We start from the raw sequence: 23,577 nt of genomic DNA, 5'->3' as shown, positions 1-23,577 counted from the left end.
TTTATCTTTTTTTTTTTAAGATTTATTTATTTATTTATGATAGACATAGAGAGAGAGAGAGGCAGAGATACAGGAAGAGGGAGAAGCAAGCTCCATGCCGGGAGCTTGACGTGGGACTCGATCCCGGGACTCCAGGATCACACCCTGGGCCAATGGCAAGTACTAAACCGCTGAGCCACCCAGGGATCCCCCCTCAGCACTGTTTAGATGTTAATTCTCCCCATCCAGATCTATAGATTCAATGCAATCTAAGACAAATTCTCAATAGGCTACTTTGTACAAATTGATAAATTCATTTTAAAATTGAAAATGCAAAGAATTGAAAAAGACTAAAATAATTTTTGCTTTTGTTTTGTTTTGTTTTTTAAAGATTTTTTTTAAAGAGTTTATTCATTCATTCATAAGAGACACACACAGAGAGGCAGAGACACAGGCAGAGGGAGAGCAGACGCCTTGCAGGGAGCCCATTGCAGGATTTGATCCTGAACCCCAGGATCACCATCCAAACCAAAGGCAGACACTCAAACTCTGAGCCACCCAGGTGTCCCTAAAATAATTTTGAGCAAAGCAAAACAAACGAACAAAGTTGGGGACTTTGACCACCTGTTTTAATGACCTCCTATACAACCACAATAATCAGGACAGTGTGATGTGAGCTAATGACAAACATATAGATCAATGAACCAGAATAGTGAATTTAAAATTGGTCCACACATACAGAGTCCATTAAGTTTTTACAAAGATGCCAAGATAATTCAATGGAGATAAACAGTCTTTTCAACAAATGATGCTGAAACAATTGGATTGTTGTATGGAATACCATGCAAATAAATAAATTTGATATGAACCCACAACTAATATGGTCAGATAATCTTCAACAAAGCAGAAAAGAATATCCAATGGGGAAGCAAAAAGCATCTCTTCAACAGACTGTGTTGGGAAAACTGTACAACCACATGCAAAAGAAAAAAACCGGCTCACTTTCTTATGGCATACACAAAAATAAATTCAAAATGGATGAAAGACCTAAATGTTACATAGGATGCAAATCCTAGGGAAGAACATGGGCAGTCACCTCTTTGACATTGGCCATAGTAACTTCTTACTTGATATGTCTCCTAAGGCAAGGGAAACAAAAGCAAAAAATAAACTATTGGGACTTGATTAAAAAAAAAAAAAAAGCCTCTGCACAGTGAAGGAAACCATTAACAAAACTAAAAGGCAACCTACGGAATAGGAGAAGGTATTGCAAATGACATATCTGATATTAGTACTGAAAATATATAAATAACTTATCAAATTCAACCCCCAATATAAATAATCCTGTTTAAAAGTGGGCAGAAGACATGAATAGATATTTTTCCAAAGAAGACATCCAGATGGCTAACAGACACATGAAAAGATGCTCAACATCACTCACACCAGGGAAATACAAACCAAAATTACAATAAGATACCACCTCATGCCTGTAAGAATGGCTAAAATTAACAACACAGGAAACAACAGGTGTTTGTGAAGATGCAGACAAAGGGGAGCCCTCTTACAATGTTGACGGGAATGCAAACTGGTGCAGCCACTCTGGAAAACAGTAAGGAGGCTCCTTAAAAAGTTAAAAATAGAACTTCCTTACAATCCAAAAATTACACCACTAAGTATATACCCAAAGGATAAAAAAAATATTGATTTGAAGGGACACATGCACCCCAATACTTAAAGTAGCATTATCAGCAATAGCCAAATTATGGAATGAACCTAAATGTCCATCGACTCATGAGTAGATAAAGAAGAGGTGATATATACACACAATGGAATATTACTAATCCATAAAAAGAATGAAATTTTGCCTCTTGCAATGATGTGAATGGAACTAGAGAGTATTATGCTAAGCGACATAAGTCCATCAGAGATAGACACATACCATATGATTTCAGTCATATGCGGAACTTAAAAAATAAAACAAATGAACATAGGAGGGGGAAAAGAGAGAAGCAAACCAAGAAACAGACTCTTAACTGTAGAAAATGAACTGATGGTTACCACAGGGGAGATGGGTGGGGTGATGGATTAAACAGGTGATGGATATTAAGGAGGGATTTGTGATGAGCACCAGGTATTGTATGTAAGTGATAAATTGCAAGATTCTTCACCAGAAACCAGTATTGCATTGTATGCTAACTAGCTGGAACTAGCTGGAATTTAAATAAAAACTTGGGGGAAAAAAGAAATAAATTTGGGATGCTTGGGTGTCTCAGCAATTGAGGATCTGCCTTTGGCTCAAGTCATGATTGCCGAGTTCTGGGATGGAGTCCTGCATTGGTTCCCCACAGGGAGCCTGCTTCTCCCTCTGCCTATGTCTTTGTCTCCATCTGTATCTCTCATGAATAAATAAATAAAATCTTAACCAAAAATAGAGAAAATTTAATACGGATTAAACACCAAAACTCAAAGTGGAAAACTTCTTGAAGAAACATTCACAACCTTGTGATTATGATTCCTTAAGACACAAAGAGCACATATTATAAAACAAATAAATTGAACTTCAAAATTAAATTGCTGCTTTTCTAAAGACACCACTAAAGAAATCGAAAAGCAGGACACAGAGTTGGAGAAACTATGCATGTATCGAATAAAAATCTTATATCTAGAGTATATAAACAATTCCAATAATTCAGTAATCAGATAATAAACCAATTAAAAATACACAAACTATTTTAATATTAACTTTATGAAAGAAGATATAAGAATAGCCAATAAGTGCATAAAAGGATGTTCTACATCATTTGTCATTAGAGAAATGCAAATTAAAATCACCATGAGATACCACTCCACACTCTCTACAACTAATATTAGAAAGAAAGAAAAAGAGAGATAATGCCAAATGTCAGCAAGGATATGGAGCAACTGGAATGCACACTACTAGTGGAAATGTAAAATGTTATACCTACTGTGATGGTTAATTTTATGTGTCAACTTGCCTAGGCTAAGGGATGGCCAGATAGCTGGTAAAACATTAATTCTGGGTTTGTCTCTGAAGCTGTGTCTGAAAGAGATTAGCATTTGATTCAGTAGATTGAGTAAAGATCATTCTCACCAATGCAGGTGGGCATTATCCAATTCACTGAGGGCCTGAATTTTTCTACCAAAAGGTAAAAAAATAATGATAATAAGTTTTTTTTCTCTGCTTAAGCTGAGCCATTCAGCTTCTCTTGCTCTAAGATATCAGTGTTCCTGGGGGTTTGGACTCAGCCAGAGATATATAACATTGGTTCCTCCCCCCATTCTTAAGCCATTGGACTAAGGGCTGAATTACAACACTGGCTTTCCTGGTTTCTCACTCAAATGTAAATACTTGGTATTTCTGATGTGCATACATTATATCCTTCCATTTTAGAAATTAGTAGCAACACTGCATAAGAATCAGAACAAAAGCTCTGGCGTAGATATCTATAAATTTTTTAGGAACATTTTTGGTCAAGAAGCAATCCCATAGCCAAAACACGCAATGCATTAAAACAGTATTAGAATTATTTCAACTTAGACATCAGCCTCAGAAATACTGTGTTTCATATGGAACAAAATTATCAGTCTAAAAGTACACAAAATCTAAAAATATTTGTATCTCTACTTATACCATATAAATATAAAACATATTTAAAATAGCTTTCCAATAACTTCTGTTCAACCAGATGAGTATCAAATCAAAACCTTTCCTTATCCTGGTTGTTACAAATGTATCCACTTGACCAGATGAGCACTGGATGGTATACTATATGTCCAGCAAATCGAACTCCAATAAAAAAAAAAAAAAAACCATAAAAACATGTATCCCCTTTTCCTGCTCAGTTGCAACTTTCTGACAGGTTCTATAAACTTAAGCAGAACCAATACATTTTGCACCTCTAAAGTATGCTTATCATCAGCTATCACAATACTCTTACCAGAAAAACTGGGCAGCCCAGGTGGCTCAGCAGTTTAGCGCCGCCTTCAGCCCAGGGCCTGATCCTGGAGACCCAGAATCAAGTCCCACGTCAGGCTCCCTGCATGGAGCCTGCTTCTCCTCTGCCTGTGTCTTTGCCTCTCTCTCTCTCTGTGTGTGTGTCTCTCATGAATAAATAAATAAAATCTTAAAAAAAAAAAGAAAGAAAAACGACTGCAAAACCAAAAAAAACTTATTTAGTATTTTTTTATTTAGTTTTTCTCACTTAGCAGTACACATAATACAAGAACATTCATGGGAAACTCATATAAGGAATAATTTGTTAATAATTGTAGTTAAATAAGTGCATCCTCATGAGAAGATACAAAGTTTCTTTCCATTTCTGTCACAAAATCTAAGCTTTGGGACTAAGAATATCTATAATATATTAATTTTTACTTTAGATGGAAATTTAGATTCTAACAATTTGGAAGTTAGACTGTAACTGTGTTCTAAAGATCCATAACTGAAATGGTGTGATATGCTGTTGCTGCTGCTTTTTCCTATCATTTCCTTATTGACAAAATTCAATTTTACAAATTAATTCTTTACTAATTCCCTAGAAAATTAAGGATGACAGATAATTGATATTACTTTAATGAAAGTGATGCCAAAGATCTCAAGGAGAGCAAAATGTAATGTGTAAATTATCACATTTCCTATTAGAGAAGCACTGTCCTAAGCTGTGATCCTTTTGAGAAGGGACCATCTTTTGTTCATTTTTATATCCTCAGCCACTGACACTGACCTACCAGTAAGTGTTCAAGAATTATTTCATTAAAGCCACTTACTTTATTAAAAGGACGGCTTTCTCTTCTTATAACTTGCATTCATATTAACACCAACATGAAGCTTCGTAATTAAATAATTGTTGACACTTTGATCGAATTAGATTTGCGAAGTAGCAGTATACAATAATTACAGCTTTATTACTTGGTAACAATGGTAACAGTCACATCATTGTCCTTTCCTGTTACTGAGTCATCTTTTCATGCTATTATCAATGCCTCAGTCATTATAGAATCTTGATGCCCCAGGACTATATGCAATATATATGGCAACAAATGTATTTGTCTTGAGCTAAAATATGCACATTTTGTCCATGTGAGTGGAAAGTGGATGGAGATAGCAATTTGTGGGTGAGTGGCCTATTCTTTCTGCTATAAAAGCATTCAGAAGAATGAAGTGTGTTGGCTTTTAGTCCTTGCCCCTAGGATAGAATTAGGAACTTTGGTTTTGAGATGACTTAAACCATCTAAGGGCTTGGAAGGATCCCAGAAACTTCAAGACTGAAGAAATGACTAGGGATGAAGGGTGAGAGGAACAGGTTGCCTCAAGTGAAGATCAAAGCCCTACCTTCCATGCAGCCTACAAGAAGTCAAGGAACTGAGTTGGTAGGAGCTGCAATAAAGACCCCCTCTTCTTGTGCTGAGCTCGTGGGTTGGGGTCACATGCCTTTCAAAGGACCACAGGGCTTAAAGAAAAAGCATCTAGGGATGTCCAGAGGCTTTGTTTCCTATTCACTAGGCACTGCAGAATTACATGCCTCCAGATGCTTGTGGAACCCAAGTTGAGATCAATAAAACATTCCATATGTCAGGCTTCTCATCATGGTGGAGTTCAAGAGTTGGATTTGGCAGGAGGTTTTAAAGCAAAGCTATGTGATCTTTTCTTTTACACTCAGATGTGTATATTTTCTGATTTATTTTCAGTACGATTTTATCAGGAAAAACCTTTGAATAAACTGTTCAAGAAATACTTGGTGATCAAATATGTAATAATGATGCCCTTCTCACAGTGGCCCTGAGACTCTACAATATAATTAGTTCTTTAGGGTTAGGCAAACTGAATAACATACATATAATCCCTGTTCCCCTAGAAGTTTATAAGCAGAATCTGTATGTATGTATGGCCAGTCATCTAGATATGCCAAATCCAACAGTATCCTGACATCACCACAGCTCTGGCCCTCTTAAATCACTAACTGTAATTATTATTTAAAATAAGAGATCTCATATAATGCAGGGTTTTTGTACTCCCCAAAGACATTCTTTTATCTCTCATAATATTAAAAAGAGATTCCAGTATTTTCATTCATTCATTCATTCATTCATTCATTCAACAAATATATAGTACTGATTACTATGTGTAAGTACTGTTTTATGTGATGGGGATATAGCAATAAAACTGTCCTTAGCTTATATTCTAGTAAATATGTCCATATAATATACATACAACAAATAAACATTTAATATAATATCAGGGAGAGACAAGTAATATGAAAAAATACAGCAGTGTAAGGAAATATAAATTAATGTGGGAATGACGATGAGAGGCGCTATGTAAGATAAGATGAGCATCGAAGACTTCCTGACATAGCATCTAAATATAGATGCGAATTCAGTAGGGCCTCCAAACCTGATTGGAATTAAGTTGAGGAGACAAAATGTTTTACTATAAAAATGAACTGGAAAAATAAAACTGTGATTCCTAGAGGCATAGTAAGAGTCCAGGCTGGTTTTTCTTTTATTTTACTAAAAAGAAAGTAATTACAGCATATTGGCATATTGACAAGATGACTACAGCTGAGAACAGAATTACTGACTGTACAGGAGAGAGATGAGAGTATCTGGGGAGTCAAGACCTTGAAAGTGAGAAAAAGATGAGATCTCATAGGTAAGTTGGGAAGACGCAGCAAAAGAGAGTCTATCAACCACATCAGGAGAGCAGGTGGTCCTGTGTTCAGGTCCCAGTAAGACAGCAGGTTGGATGACAAGGGCACCTGGATGTCCTCTTTGGAATCCTTCTATTTTGTACCTGAAAGAAGGACCCAGTCCACAGACTGGAGAATGATGGTACAGAAGGGGGCTTCTAGAAGTCTGAGGAAAGAGGAAGTTTTGAAACAGTTGACAACATAGGAAAGTAAACTTACATCAGAAATGCTTTATTCTCTGTCTCTGCAGCCTCTAGCAAAACCCCCAAAATATTAAGAGTGACTTCTTACCATATTTTGCTCTTGTTCAGAAAGTGCCGTGGCTGTCTGGCCAACAGCCTTTCTCCAGCTCTTCTTCCTCTGTAGTCCTAAGCTTGCCTCCCACTACTAAGGCTGAAATTCTAGAAACTAGTTTTCTGATTTCCTTTTCAAGTGAGGCTTTGCTAAATGACCCTGTTCTGGCCAAGGAGACCTGAGAAGAAATCCATTTGGTGGGTAGGGTGTTAGGATCATTCTCTGACACTTTTTCTTCCTTGATAAGAGTGAGATGCCCACAGAAGATGCTCTGCTGGTGTCTTATCGGCTTCGATTCTGATAAGTGGAGGTATGATGTGTGGCTGTGACCACCACCTTCTAGGGTGGTGAGTGAAATCTGAGAGGTGCACTCAGCCTATCTGAAACCTCTGCCTTGCTAACCTGTTGAAATCCCAAACCTGGGATTTTTGCTTTAGCTTCATTAACGAACCTCTATTGTTGAAGTCACCTACAATTCAGTATTCTTTTTCTTGAAACCAAAGCATCTCAATTGATGCAAATGTGGACTTGGATACAGCTAGGGAATGATGCCACACCCAACAACACTCGGAATATTCAATAGACCAATTTCACAATTATATTCATTTTTTTTTTAAAGATTTTATTTATTTATTCATGACAGTCACAGAGAGAGAGAGAGAGAGGCAGAGAAACAGGCAGAGGGAGAAGCAGGTTCCAAGCAGAGAGCCCGATGTGGGACTCGATCCCAGGTCTCCAGGATCGGGCCCTGGGCCAAAGGCAAGGGCTAAACCGCTGCGCCACCCAGGGATCCTATATTCATTTTTTAAATGATAAGAGGATAAATCAAATGGTTTAAATACTTAGAATTCTTCTGCATTATATGACTACAAGGTCTAATTTGCTGTGTTAGGGGAACTGTTTGGATTATATAGTTAAATTTCATAGTGTATCATACAACGTCTAATACAAACATAGCCTAAATTTATTTGGCTTATAAATGCATACAATCTGTAGTTTAAAGTCATAATTTGATTAGAAGATACATGTTTAATAGACTGCAGTCTAAAATACCTTAAATTATGACAGTTTTAATGAAGAAATGATTACTATTCTTGTTAAAATGATTATTACCAACAATCACTAAGCATAAGAACATCTAAGGTTAGAGGAATATGGTAACAATGTTGAGTGTCATTAAGGAAAAAATGTATTTTTCCATAATCTTTTCCTATTCTTCGGCTGTGAGTAGATTGCCATTGTCAGAATATAGAGATCTTTGTGGATTCTACAGAAGGTCAATATTTGTCTATACCTGTAAGCTTTTCATTTTAGATTTATATTTTTTTAAAAAGTAGTATGGTTTATGGGGATGGGAATTAGGAAATTTATCACAAAGAGAACCTGGCCTGGTATGAGGAGAGTTTTCTAGCACATTTAACTACCATCTCTTAGCATTCCTGAATTTCTGGTGATGAGCAGAATATTTTAATTCTGAACATGTTGTGATCTTCAGAATGTTACAATCTGGAAAAAAAAAAAAAAGCCTTATTTGTTACGTTTAAAGATAAACGCCTTTTCAAAGGAAGCACTTCCTTCCTTGGAAGTGTTATAAAGCCCCTTTCAATCTCAAAAGGAATTACCTAAAGAGGTGGAGAAGAAAACAGTCCCCTTTATGGTAATCTGCTTTTGTGTAATAAGTTAGATCACATCCAAAATTGAGTGCTTTATAGCTCTATTTGTTGGAAACACGGCAGAAAGAATTCATGTAAATTCTATTTGTGTAAATTGTTGTTTCTCTGCTATCAGTTTATTTGATGATATTTTGTGTACTTGATCTTTATATAGTCTCTCATTAATGTCAAAAAGAATTACAGAAACTGAATGAGAAGGGAACACTTCTATGTGTTTTCTGAGAAATGGAGTTAGCCTAAAAATATCTGCCAAAAACAATCAACAAGAAATTCTGGACAATCAGTGTTAGTCTTCAGTCACCACTAGTCCCGACTATTATTTTTCTGCATTTGTATTTCCTGGATTAAATTATGGAGAACTTGATTGATTGAAACAACGGAGGAACTCATGTCATAATTATTTTTTCATAATACTGCCTGAGATATACATTTGTTCACGTGGGCTAATTAGCAGAAACATAGAAGTTTTAAAGGTTATATTGTGAACATTCAAAACTAGAAAAACCAGTAGTTCTGTACCTCATTTCCCCAGACAGCAACATTTTAGAGGGATAAAGTTCAGGGTAGCAAAATCTCAGTGGACACAATTAAATGTGTTTCTTTTGCACTGATGATGCAAGACCACATGCAAACTGACCACACAAATATCTAAGTTGATAAAATGTCTAACATAAAATTACAGATATAGCAGTATATGTCAAATTATTTAGAATCTATATCTTTTAACTAAGTTCATTTCTTAGAATTATCATCCTTGGAAAATACTTAAGATAGGTACGTAGATTTTGTTACATTAGTATTGTAGATACTAGCAAAAACAAGAACAGCAAAAATAGAAGGAGGAGGAAGACTACCTAAATAGCCAATAAAAGAAAATCTGGCTAAAAATAGATAAAATGGTGACCTTGGATACTATGCAGACATTATTAAATATTATGAAAGAAATATAAATGACATGGAAATATATTTGCAATATATAGTCAAGTACACAAACAGGTTATAAAACAGTATAAAGTACTATGTTCATTTGTGTATTATTGGATTAATGGCTGTCTCTTCCATCTGGGAAAGGACTTTGTTTTGCTCACTAAGTCTAGCACAATGCCTGACATACAGTAGTCACTCAGTAAATATTTGTTTATACATATGTATATTCGTGATTACTGAGAATCATAACTGTAAGTGAAATAAATGACATTTATTTTTTGTGTTTCCTAAATTTTTTTACAATAGAATGTATTCCTTTTATAAATACAATACTATATTTTATATTATTTTTTTGAGAATGAGACAGGGCAGGAGGAGGGGCAGACGGAGAGGGAGTGAGAGAATCTTTTTTTTTTTTTTTAAAGATTTTATTTATTTATTCATGAGAGACACAGAGAGAGAGGGAGGCAGAGACACACGCAGAGGGAGAAGCAGGCTCCATGCAGGAAGCCCAATGTGGGACTTGATCCTGGGACTCCAGGGCCGAAGGCAGGTGCTAAACCACTGAGCCACCCAGGGATCCCCTGGAGTGAGAGAATCTTAAGCAGCTCCATGCCCAACACAGAGCTAGGCAGAGGGCTTTATCTCACCACTCTGAGATCATGACTTGAGCCAAAATCAAGAGTAGGACACTTAACAGATTGAGCCAACCAGGCTCCCCCAAAGCTCTATTTTACAATGTAGTTTTGCCATATGAATATTTTACATAGTACTTCTTTCTGCCATGGTTTGGAACAACATAGATCACTCATTCAAGTGAGATGCAACTTTTAATATTGTAAATGGAAAAGAGACTGACAAAGTGAAAATGAGGTGGAATACAGAACAAGCCTGCTGATGATCTTATGATAATTGATTTATTATTAAATCTTAATAAATCAGCCCTGGAAGTTTCTGATTTTATGTTTGTGTTGGCAGAGGTAAACCAAAAATGAATTGGACTCTCATTTCCTCAGAAAGTCCCTGTACAAGATTCTTCTTTATATTTGTCAGCTACTGTCTTCTACTGGCTCTCTTTAAATTTTTAAATCAATTTTATTGATTTATTACACTCATTTAAAACATATAGTACAATGAGTTTAAAAACTGTACAGTATACACCCATATAATCACAGTCAGACTCAAGATTTAGGATATATTAGCCTGCACATTTTCCCATGATCCTTTGCAGTCAACTCCCCTCTCCTGCTACAGCCCCCAAGCATCCCCTGATGGGCTTTGTATACTTGGACTTTCACTTTGCCTATTCCAAAATAGTATAAATGGAATCATACAATATGTGTTTTTTTAGTCTGATTTCTTTTGTTCAACTAATTTTTGAAATTTATCTACATTGTTGCATGATCTGAAATTTCTTTTTTTTTTTTTTTTTTAATTTTATTTATTCATGAGAGAGAGAGAGAGAGAGGCAGAGACACAGGCCGAGGGAGAAGCAGGCTCCATGCAATGCAGGGAGCCCGACGTGGGACTCGATCCCTGGCCTCCAGGAACTGAAGGTGGCGCTAAACCGCTGAGCCACGGGGGCTGCCCTCATGTACTGAAATTCCATTATATTTTACTGCTGAGCAGTAGTTTATTGTGCAGATATCCAGCAGTTTGTTATGAATTCACATTTGATGAATCAGTTATTCCAGTTTGAAGCTATTATAAATAACGTCTCTACACAAATTTTGTGTGAGCATGTTTTCATTTGCTCTTTGTAAATATGAACATCTAAGAGACCATTTGCTCAGTCGTATTGTGAGATATGTATAATTTTGTAAGAAATGACTGTGTGGTTTTCCAAAGTAATTGTAACATGTATGTACCCTCCAATAAAGGAATGTCCACTTGTGCCACATTCTTGTTAACATTTCATATTTTGTTTTTACTTGTAGCAATTTTGATTGGTATTATACTGGCATTTCCCTGTTTTAATTTTCATACAAAATATTAATATATTCTTCCCCTTTGTTCTGTTAATTTGGTGAGTATTGGTTATTTTTAAATGTTAAGCCAACTTTATATTCTTGAGATTGACTCTACTGATGTTTTATTATCTTTTTTTATATAGTCCTGGATTCAATGTGCTAGCAGTTAAAAGATTTTTACATGTTTAGACAGCAATATCTTTGTCTTGTTTAGCTATTAAGATAAATTGGGTCTCAATAGATAAGTATAGAAGTATTCAGAACACTTCTCTTATGTGAAGCAGTTTTTGTGTAGAGTTAGTACAATTCATAAATGAAATCTGGGTTGTTTCTGAGCCTAGGTTGTTCCTTGAATATTTTCAACCAAAAAATCAAATTTTTCATAGATAGAGGATTATTCATATTTCCTATTTCTTCTTTTCTGCATTTTGGTAATACGTGTATTTTAGAGAATGTCTTCATTTCATCTAAGCTATCGAATTCATTGGCATAAAATTGCTCATAATACCATATTATTCATTTAATTTTTAGCAAGATTTGCAGTGATATCTCCTTTAGATTTCTGATATTGCTTACTTGTATCTCTTTTCTTGCTTACTTTATTTTTTTTTAAGATTTTATTTATTTATTCATGATAGACATAGAGAGAGAGAGAGAGAGAGGCAGAGACACAGGCAGAGGGAGAAGCAGGCTCCATGCCGGGAGCCTGACGTGGACTTGAGCCTGGGATTTGATCCCAGGACTCCAGGATCATGCCCTGGGCCGAAGGCAGGCGCTAAACCACTGAGCCACCCAGGGATCCCCATCTTGCTTACTTTATTTGTCTAACTAGAAGTATATCTTTTTTAAAAAAATATTTTTATTTATTTGAGAGAGAGTGAGAGAGAACATAAGTTGGGGGAGGGAGAGGGACAAGCAAACTCCTCACTGAGCAGGAAGCCTGAAGCGGGGCTCTATCCCAGGACCCTGAGATCATGACCTGAGCCAAACGCAGATGCTTAAATGACTGAGCCACTCAGGCGCTCCGGAAGTGTATCAATTTTTTTTTATCTTTTAAAATATTAGCTTTTGTTTCACTAGTTTTCTCTTGTTTATCTGTTTTCTATTACGTTGATTTTAGACATTATTATTTCTTAGCTTCTCTTTTTTTTTTTTATTTACGTTGTTCTTCTTTTTCTCACTATTTTAGGCCATTTGTTTTAGATCTTTTGTCTTTTCTAATATAATCACTTAAAGCTATTAATTTTATGCCTTAGCTGCATCACATAACTTTTGACATGCAGTTTTTTTTTTTTAATAATTCAGTTCAAAATATTTTCTAATTTCCCTTATGTTTACTTTTTTGAGCCATGGATTATTTAAGAAGCATTATTTAATTCACATCTATTGGAGGATATTCTAGATTATTTTTTGTTACTTATTTCCAGTTTAATTCTGTTGTGGTCTGAGTATGTGATTTCAACCTTTTGAAATCTGCTCACCTGTTTTTTTAATGCCCCAGTAAATGGTTTATCTTCCTTAATGATCCAAACCCACTTTAAAAGAATATGTTACTTGCCATATTGGATGGAGTGTTTTATTCATCTCAGTTGGGACTAGCCAGTTGATAGTATTGTTTAAATTTTCTATGGCTTGCTAATTTGGGGTGGGAACTCTATTTAATGATGACACCGAGAGGAATGTGGAAATCTTTCACACTCATGTATTTGTCTATTTCTTTTAGTTTTCCCAGTTTTTATTTCATAAAATGTATTGGTACTATAGAAATAGGTGCTTCCACATTTGAGAGTATTTTGTCTTTTGAGGAATTGAGTGTTCTAGCATTATAGAATGTAATTCTTTATCCTGGGTAATAAATATTTCTTGTCCTGAATTCCATGCTATATAATATTAATATAGTACAGCTTTCTTATGATAAATACTTGCATGGTCTATCTTCTATCTTTACTTTTAATTGAACTGTCTTTATATTTAAAATGTATTTCTTATAGATAGTATATAGTTAAGTTTTGCTTTTATATTCAGTCTGTAAATTTCTGCTGGTTAATTAGAATCTTTAGACTACTTTTGTATAATAGAATTACCAATATGATTGCTTTCAAGACTACCATCTTGTTCTCTACTGATTCCATCTGTTTTGTTTCTTTATTATTCTTTTCCTGTCTTTTTGGATTAATTTAGTTCTTTTTAGTATTTATTATTTTATCCTCACTATTGATTTATTAGCCATAATTAGTTGTATATTTTCTGTTGTTTAAGGCTTAGAATAAGCCTCTCTAATTCATCATTTTATTTATTAGATTATCTGCTTATTATAAAAGAATTTAACTCAGAACAGCAAAATGGAAGAGACACATAGGACAAGGTATGGGGAAAGGCCATGGACCTTCAATACTTTCTATAGGTGTGCCAGGATCCTTGAATCTCCATGTATTCACCAGCCCGGAGGCTCTTGAACCTTGTCCTTTGGGTTTTCATGGAAGTTTCATTACATAGGCATGAGTGATTAAATCATTGGATATTGGAGATTGATTTAATAACCAGAGGTCAGGAGGGTGAAAGTGAAAATTCCAAGCCTCCAATCACAGGGCTGGTTCAATTGACAGCCAGCCCCCCATCCTTTGGTGCTTCAAAAAGACACCTCATTAACATAGCAAAAGATATCTTTAGAACTCTCATCACAGGAAATTCCAGCAGTTTTAGGAGCTCTGTACTAGCAATTTGATGAAGACCAAATATATTTTTTTTTGTTATAAATGACTCTGGTCAAGTCAGTTTTCCAAAGGCCCAGGTGACTTTCCTTTGCAAGTAAGATAATATCTAAACTTCATTCTAAGTCTTTCAATCCCCTCATCTTCCATCAATGCCTCTAGCTCGATAATGTGCTCCATTCTCCAGCTTTAAATCCATCCCTGACATGACATCCATGTTTCTTTCCTTGAGTCTTTGTTCCTACTGTTTTACTCTTTTTCCATCTCATAAAGTTCTCTTTATTTTCAAGGTCCTTTTGGGACCACACTTCTTCAGTGAAACCACCCAAGCAAAAATACAGTTTCTCTGAGCTTATGTAACTTTCGAACCACCAGAACAGCACTTAACCCAGTTATTTTTCAATTGGTCTACCTTCTTATGTATCTTTGTTTCTTTATCTAGCACACAGAGAGGGATCAATAAAATCAATTGAATTAATAAGTTGCATAAGAGTTTATATTTAAGATAAGCTAGACTATATAGATGCTCAGCACTCTCTCATTCAACACTGATGGCATGTACCCCCTCCTATGATGGCATGTACCCCCTCTTATAAGCCAAACAACTCCTCACCAACACAAAATGATCTGGGAGTGAGAGCCAGCTGCTCTCAACAGAATATGAGACTGTCAGATAATGACAACTGAATGATACAGAGAAGGGATCTTGGAAGGAAGATCCAATGTGTGAAGGATCTTTAGTTTTGATGGCTTTACTTTTAATTGCAGATCAAAATCCTGTCCTCCTATAATTTGTGCCCAAAGAATTTTCAGGAGATCTTGGTTAAAAAGAAAAGGGGGAATTCATTGCCAGTAGACTCATCTTATAAGAAATATTAAAAGTTCTATGAATGGTTTGTGTAGAAACTTTTGCAAATCTGAAGGTCACTGTCAAATTTCCTCCATGGTTGCTCTTTCCACCAGTCCATTACCCCATTATCCACCCATCCACCATCCATCCACACACACCCATCCAGTATTTAGGAAGGAACTGCACTGGATTGTCTTTTCCAGGCTAAATAGCCTCCATTACTTTAAACATTTTATTAATCACTTTCATTACCTTAATCACTAGTGTGATTTTCTTGTTAACATGATGCACTCCTCTCGTAACGAAACACATACCTGGACACTAATTTCAGTCTTTCAGTAAATAAGGTAATAAAAATAAAGTTGCTTTATGAATTGAAAGACACTAAGCAAAGCCTAAAAAATTTTAGTTAAGGATCTGCCAAACACAGATTAATCTCTCAGATCTACCAGTTGACTCAGTGTCAGTTTGTAATTCACAACTATCACCACGTCAGCGTATGTTAGTTCTGAGCAGAAGCCATGCTATCTGACATTCCAGTCCACAGTTAACAGCACTTAGTTTCTTGGCTAACGTCATTTCTGTCTGCACTGAACAGTGATGATGAAACTCACTTTCTGCTGCTCACATTTTTGATCCACTCTGACAATCTCTGCCTTTTAATTGGTGCACTTAAAACCACTGACATTCAAAGTGATTAGTGATATTGTTGCATAAATATCTACCCAATTTATTACGGTTTTCTATTGTTGGCCTTTTTCTTTGTTTCTATTTTTGTCTTCCAATATTTTTCTGCCTTTTGTGGTTTTAACTGAGCATTCCATTTTCTCTCCTGTCTTACTTAGTATACTGATTGGTTATATTCTCTCTCTCTCTCTTTTTTTTTTTTTTTTTTTACTTTTTTTAGTCATTGCTCTAGAGTTTGTAATCTATATTTATAGCTAATCCAAACCCACTTTAAAATAACACTATACTGTTTCACAGATAGTGTGAGTATCTTATAATAACAAAATAATCCTAATTCCTCCTTCCCATCTCTTATATCCTGGCTGTCATTCATTTCATATATATAAGCTCATATATATCTAAGCATACATAATTGAACACATTGGTGACATTATTTTGTATAAACTACTATTTGATCAATAAAATAAGAAAAATAAAAAGGTTTTTTTTCTCCTTCTTTTATTCCTTCTTCGATGTTTTTCCTTACTTTAGATCTGAGATTTTGACCTATGTTATTTTTCTTTTCTCTAAAGAACTTCTTTAATATTTCTTGCAAGGTCTATTGGTAACAAATTCCCTCAGTTTTTACTTGTCTGAGAAAGTCTTTATTTCTCCTTCACTTTTGAAAGATAATTTTGCAGGGTATGGGATTCTAGGTTGGTGGGGGCTTTCTTCTCAACATTTTAAATATTGTGATCCACTCTCTTCTTACTTGCATGGTTTTTGAGGAGAAATCAGGTGTAATTCTTTGTTCCTCTGTTGGTTTTGCTCCTCTGCCATCTCATTTCACATGTGCTACATCTTTTGTAGCTGTCCCACAGTCCTTGAATGTTTTGTTCCATTCTGCTTTTCTTTGTTTTTTGTTTTAAGTCTTTGTTCTCTTAACTTTTTAAGCTTTGAGAATTCTATTGATATATCCTCTGGCTCAGAGATTCTTTCCTCAGCTGTGTTCATTCTAGTAATGAGCCCTCAAACACATTTATCATTTCTGTTAGAGTGTTTTTATCTTGTGTATTTCTTTTTGGTTCTTTCTTTGGATTTCCATCTCTCTGCTTATATTGTCTATTTGTTCTAGCATGCTGTTTACTTTATCCATTAGATCCCTTAGCATGTTAATCACAGGTGTTTTAAATTCCCTGTCAGATAATTCCAACATCCCTGCCATGTCTGGTTCTAATGCTTGCTCTGCCTTTTCAAATGGTGTTTTTGGCCTTTTGGTAAATATATATATTTTTTCTTGACAGGCAGATGTGATGTGCTGGATAAAAGGTACTTATATAAATAGTTCTTTAGTAATTTGGTGCTAAGGTGTGGAGTTAGTAAAGCAATTTATAGTCCAATGATTAGGTTTCAGTATTTTAGAGTACTTATGTCTCTGGACTATGAAGTTCACAAATGTTTCTTAGTCACCCCTCCACCCTCCCTTAAGTGGAACAGGATGGCTAGAACAGATTGGAATTGTCCATTCCCCCGGACAGAAAACACTCCCATCTTTTCAGGCTCACTGTGATCCTGGATTCATGGCCTCATTCAACTCAGTTATGTGGAGCATTTTACAACCTATGTTTGTTGTTTTATATCACAACAATCCATGCTTGCAATGTAATTGTTTTCTGTTATTTATACAAAATACGCTCATATAGGTCTGCAAACGGGCAGTAGAATGTACTGATAGTTTGGCCAAAACACAAGAGATAGATTACACTGAGCTAAAGCAAACAACTTCATATATAACATTAGTCATCCTTCTTTTGAGCTCTTCAGCTTCTTCATCACTGAACCAGTACACCATTCCTCCATCCCATTGTCATTTAGTGTCAAGACATCTCACCAGCTTTTCTCTCTTCCTTCCCCTCTGATATCTCCCATTTATCTTTCCTACATGTCTCTTGGCCCTACTTTCCTCCACCACAGAGACACCAAATTCTTCCCTGATGTTAAGTGAAGGACTTTCCAGTCCTCCCAAACACTGCACTGGGCCTACCTAAGTAAGCTTAGCAAACCTAAAAGAACTAGCAGATCTCCATTTAGCAAAATCAAATCCTCCTTCCAAAACAATTAGGAATATTCTTTTTATTCCCCTCTATTACATCTTAATTAACCTCTCCATGGTATTTGATATTTTCACTGTTTCCTTCATAAAATGTTTTCCTCACTGATCCCTCTCCCTCATTTCCATCTTTTTTCCTTATCTGTGTTTCCATTTGTGTTTCCATATGTGCTCTGCACATTTTAAAAAGTTGTTTTTAACCTCACCCTATGCTCTAGAGCAGTTTTATCCAATAGGAATATAATGCAAGCCACATATGTAATTTTAAATTTTCTAGTAGCCACATTATAAAAAGTAAAAATAGATGAAATTAATTTTGTAATACATATTATTTAATCTATATTCAAAGTATTATTTCTCATCACATAATCAAAATGAAACTTATTAATGACTATATTTTAGGTTTTGAAATAAAATCTTCAAAATGTAGTGTGTATTTGTGAAGGAAAAAAACACTCCTCCTAAGTGTCTACTCTCAATACCCTGCCACAAAACTATTTCACTTTCTGATACCAACTGTGTGAGTCTCCCACACTTCAAAAAATTCTGCTATACCAGCTGGCTGCCCTATAATTTGACTCAATTCAGACACTACCTACCTGGAGGTGGTATCAGATTCCTCAGGACTGCCTCTCCCCACTTCAGGTGCCAATCCCAAATCCAGATTGTCACCTGTGATTCTGGCCAACTAGCTATACATCAGAGGATCTCACAATCCTTTCCTTGGGTTTGATTACTTTGTTAGAGTGGCTCACAGAACTCAGGAAAACATTTAGTTCCTAGATTACCAATTTTTTATAAAAGGATATAATCAGGGATACCTGGATAGAAGAGATACATAGGGCAAGATATGTGGAAAAGGGGTGTAGAGCCTCCATGTTCTCTTGGTATGCCACTTCCTAGCACCTCTGTATGTTTACTAACCTGGAACTTGTCTGAAATCTGTCCTTTTGAGTTTTTATGGAGTCTTCATTATGTAGACATGGTTGATTACATCATTGGCTATTGGTGATCAACCAACCTACAGTCCCTCTCTCAGACCTCAGTAGGACTGAAAATTCCAACCTTCTAACCATGGTTGGTTTCTTGGACAACCAGAACCCATTTTTAGGGGCTTTCCAAAAGTCACTGCATTATCGTCAATTCAGGTGTAGTGGAAAGGAGCTTCTTATGAATAACAATTTCGCCTTTTTCTCTTCTAGAGCTATTTCACAAGCAAGAAACAAAAGGTTCCCCTATAGTTGTCATTACTTAAGAAATCATAAAAGTTTTAGGGGCCATGTGCCAGGAACCATGAAGGAAAATCAAATATAGATTTCTTATTATAAATCAATATCACCATCTTTTACACAACATGTTTCAATTCACATGCTAAATTTCATTAAAATGTTTTATCTGTCTTTAAATTTCGTAAAATTTGGGATGCCTGGGTGGCTTAGCAGTTGGGCACCTGCCTTTGGCTCTCAGGTCATGACCCCGGGATCCGGGATTGAGTCCCCCGTTGAGGGTTCCCTGTAAGGAGCCTGCTTCTCCCTCTGCCTATGTCTCTGCCTCTCTCTCTCAGTTTGTGTCTCTCATGAATAAATAAATAAATCTTTAAAATAAATAAATAAATAAATAAATAAATAAATAAATAAATAAAAAATTTGCAGTTAAAGTAATTTTAGCTATTCAACATGTTTGAAACATACTTAAATTTTCCAGTAAAATTGAATGAGTACCAAAAATCATTGTTTCATATTTCCATCCACATTGACAAAACTAGTTTGTGATGTTTACAGAATAGATTTGACTTTGAAGCAAAGACATAACCACTTTCCAACTTTAGTAAATTTCTCCCTATATCAACTTAGTAATAATCACAAATTCTAAAGAGAATTGCATAAATTTGAAAAGTAGCTCTACATTTACAAATATCAACAAAAAAATCTTCAAAATTTTCCTGTAATTTTTGTAGTCAATTTATATAACTCTGTGAATTATAATTAAAATCTTCTGCATATTGAGTCATGTCAAAAAATTCTATAAAATCATTTTTTTAAAGATTTTATTTACTTATTCATGAAAGACACAGAGAGAGGTAGAGAAATAGCAGAGGGAGAAGCAGGCTCCCGCTGATGAGGGACTTGATTCCAGGACCCCGGGATCACGGCCTGAGTTGAAAGCAGACGCTCAAATGCTGAGCCACCCAGGCATCCCAAAATCATTATTTTGATGTGTATTATAGAAAGTTTCTATTTCAAGATAAATTCTCATATCTGCATAGCTAGGTCATGAATAAACATTTCCCTCCTTGGACTTCAAATTTAGCTCACTCATACACAGTGTGATATCAGTGAGCAAATGTGAATCACACTGAAATACTATTTAACTATGTAGTAAGCACTCTTTTGTGGATACTGTGCACTTAAAATATGGTTAATGCAACTGAGAAAATGAATTTTTAATTTTAGTTAATTATAGTTAATTTAAATTTATATTTTAAAACTGATGTTAGATAATGTATTAAATACTTTCCCATTAAATATAACTTTATTGTTCTGGTAAAACCATTTTTACAACCATTGCAACATTTCAGATATCATTATTATTGTATAAAAAAGGGCATATTGTCCATTTTTAGCCATTGGTTATACTGTCCATTTTTAGTCATTGTCAAAGGATTATTTCAGTTTAAGCAATTTTTTTTGTAGCCATTGATATAACATTGTAATGTGTTTATTTGAATATTTTATGTGTGGAGCATAAGTTACAGTATACTTATATAAATCAAAATTTGTAATTAAATTGAAATATTTATTACTTTAATTGTTATATACTTCAATCATTTTCTAGTTTATTTATCTCTTAACCCACTTGACCATGAACTCTTTGGGCTGCATAGAGCTAGGTATTTTTCTGCTCTGTACTTCTAGTGCCTAGTAGTGTACAACATAAAGAATAAGTACTAAGTTAACATTTGTTGGTTGAGTATAATCAGGACCCTGCCATGTACCTTTTCCCTCCTACACTCTCCTCTGGCCTATCATGGAGTATTGCAGCCTGCTCTAGATGCCTAGATGTGTTCTTTGTGCAATATATGTCATATCTATCAAAAAGAGGGAAAATGGCTTTAATAATAAGGCAATGCTGACAGAAATTCTCCACACTTTATTTTTTCAGTATGGGTCTTAAACCAAGAGCTCAAATAATCAGAATGCTATCAGAAAAGGGTGTTATTAATTCCAAGATTTATTTTTTAAAATATTTTATGTATTTATTCATGAAAAAAAAAAAAAAAACAGAGAGAGAGAGAGAAGCAGAGGACACAGGCAGAGGGAGAAGCAGGCTCCATGCAGGGAGCCTGATGTGGGACTCGATCCTGGGTCTCCAGGATCAGGCCCTGGGCCAAAGGCGGCGCTAAACCTCTGAGCCACTGGGCTGCCCTAATTCCAAGATTTATACATTTTATTGAGAAGATCTTGCTTGTACCACAGAATCAGAACGAAGCACACATGTCATGACTAGAGGCAGTGTCAGAGGTCAGACTGACCTGCAATTCAAACCCGTCTCCTCTACCCAGTAGTATCATAATTTCAGATAAAACAATTTCTGTCTCTAAACCTTGATGTGCTCACCAGGAAAGTGTCAAGGATGTTAGGATATCGTCATTTCTTGAGGTCATTGTGGAGATTAGGAAACATACAGAACACTTTACACAACGCTGGTCTGGTAAGGCCTCAATAAACCTTAGCAATTTTCATTATGAATATTATGAATAATAAAGTGTACCTGCTAGAGTATTTGACTGTTATCATCTGATGGTAAGATTCCACTTTAGAAAGCAGAAGCGTCAGTGAAGAAGCAGATGGCAAAACTGGAAGACTCTACAACAGCAGAGAACAGAAGAAAAAGACTAAATCAAGAAAAACAGGAAGCAGGGCAACTCTGAGAACCGACTTTTCATAAATAAAATACAATCTCTTCAAGGTGCTATGATTAGAATGATTCAGCTGTAATGATTTTTCTGCCCTGTGCTACTAGGGTAGATATTCAAATTCTGAATTCCTGGTGGACAATCTGATTAGCTTAATGTAGGTTTTGTGCCAACCCTTTTATACAAGATAAAGATAAGTTTCTGTTACTGTCTATTTCCTTCCTATGAAACAGAAGTAAAACAGGTGGTCAAGCTGCCTGCCAAGGGTGTGGTCCTGTGATAAGGATTCCTAGAATGGTAGAGCTGAGGGGGATGGTTTACCCAAAGCAATCTACAACATTTGAGCCTGTAGGGAAATCTGAATTATGATGGAAGGGGAGCCAAAGTCCTAGAAGGCAAGACTTGGCCATTGAATTCTAAAGAACAACTTGAAACCAAAGTTAGCATAAATTAGAGACTGTGAAAATAAAGACCAAGATGAATTTGGTTTGAAAAAGTTAAAGCATCCAGTTCAGGATTAAATCTGTGAATAGGAATAAGACGAAATATTTCCTGATTTTCTGTTCCCAGAGTATTTCCAATGGCCACACATAAGATGCTTCAAGGGCTCATGTAAAAAGGTTCTACAGGGCTGGAGAGATATTAACTTCTATGGCTCCGAACAGAACTGTGCCAACTCTTAACCAGATGAAACGGCTAAATTTTTTGTCTTGTCTTGATCAGATTCTCTATACATTTCACATGAATTTCTCCATCATCTTTAAACTACTGTTTTTCAAATGACAGTCTGTAGACCTGTGCTGAGCTGTGACAGCATTTTTACTGATTTGTAGTTAAGTTAAAAAAAGAGATAAAAAAATTAAAAATTGCTGCAGTAAGATTTTCCTAAAACTAATCTATTCAATTTAAAGGACTTTCTTTTATTAAGTTCTATCCTTCTAACACATTTTGATGTTAAAATATCCTTGTCTTTAACAATATTTTTTCTTGGCACAATAAATACTGGCAACTCTATATTGATTTCCTCTTCTTTTTCTTTTTTCTTTTTTTTTTAAATTGATGTTGATGTATGAAATACAAAATCTAAGTGTTGATGTATGAAATACAGTTCCTAGTGTTTCTAGGTCTCTCCCCATTCACTTATCACATAGTTCTGCATGAGGAAAGGTTGCTTCTGTCACTACCCAACAGTGGTGAGGAGCAGGAGTGGCCCTAAGTTCAAATCCTACTTCTCCACTTACTTGCCCTCTGACCTAGGGTGTGTCGTTTGGTTTTATCTGTAACATAGCAATAATACTTGTATCCATTCCAACAGGCTTTTGGTAGAGCGCTCAGTAGATGTTAGTTCTAATCAGGATCTATTTCTGTTACTACGATTAGGTAATTTTTTGTCTTTCAATTTATAATTCTCAGAGTTTAGACTTCCAACTAAATTTTTATATCTCAAAATACTGTCCAAATTATAAAGGGCTAGAATTTCAAAAGATGTCCTCCTTCAATGTTCTATGAAATATACAAGCCACCTGTCCCTCAAGTATAGGGACAAGGGTCTGGCTTTCCCCATGCTGCCCTGGGTCATACCCCTGGCTGCTCTTTGGCAGGAGATAGTCTTTAGCAGGGAGTATGACATGAACAAAGTTCCCTTTCTTATTGGAGCATCAGTTATAAGTCCTTCATTCTTTTGGTGTATCAGATCACTTATCATCCATAGTTATAGTAGCTTTGGGTATCAGGACTCAGCTAATAAGGTATTACTGTGTATATAACCTTA

At 35.5% G+C, this 23,577-nt stretch overlaps 1 protein-coding gene across 3 annotated transcripts in view; it reads right to left on the bottom strand.

The window, feature by feature from the left end:
* Nucleotides 1-1,310: 1,310 nt before the first annotated feature.
* LOC112678481 (uncharacterized) overlaps nucleotides 1,311-23,577 on the bottom strand; it is an 81,709-nt gene continuing 59,442 nt past the window's right edge. For 2 of the 3 annotated variants that reach the window (XR_007406958.1, XR_007406957.1), the window contains exons 4-5: nucleotides 21,662-21,756; nucleotides 7,629-8,489 (exon numbers count right to left, since the gene is read on the bottom strand). The gene's annotated coding sequence lies outside the window, so the exon portion shown is untranslated. Of the gene's footprint in view, nucleotides 1,579-7,628; nucleotides 8,490-21,661; nucleotides 21,757-23,577 lie in introns of those variants that run through there. The other variant, XR_007406959.1, reaches the window with a different exon arrangement.

This window comes from Canis lupus, chromosome 29 (assembly GCF_003254725.2).
Source record: "Canis lupus dingo isolate Sandy chromosome 29, ASM325472v2, whole genome shotgun sequence".
Taxonomy (NCBI): domain Eukaryota; kingdom Metazoa; phylum Chordata; class Mammalia; order Carnivora; family Canidae; genus Canis; species Canis lupus.
This window is presented reverse-complemented; position numbering and strand designations above follow the sequence as displayed.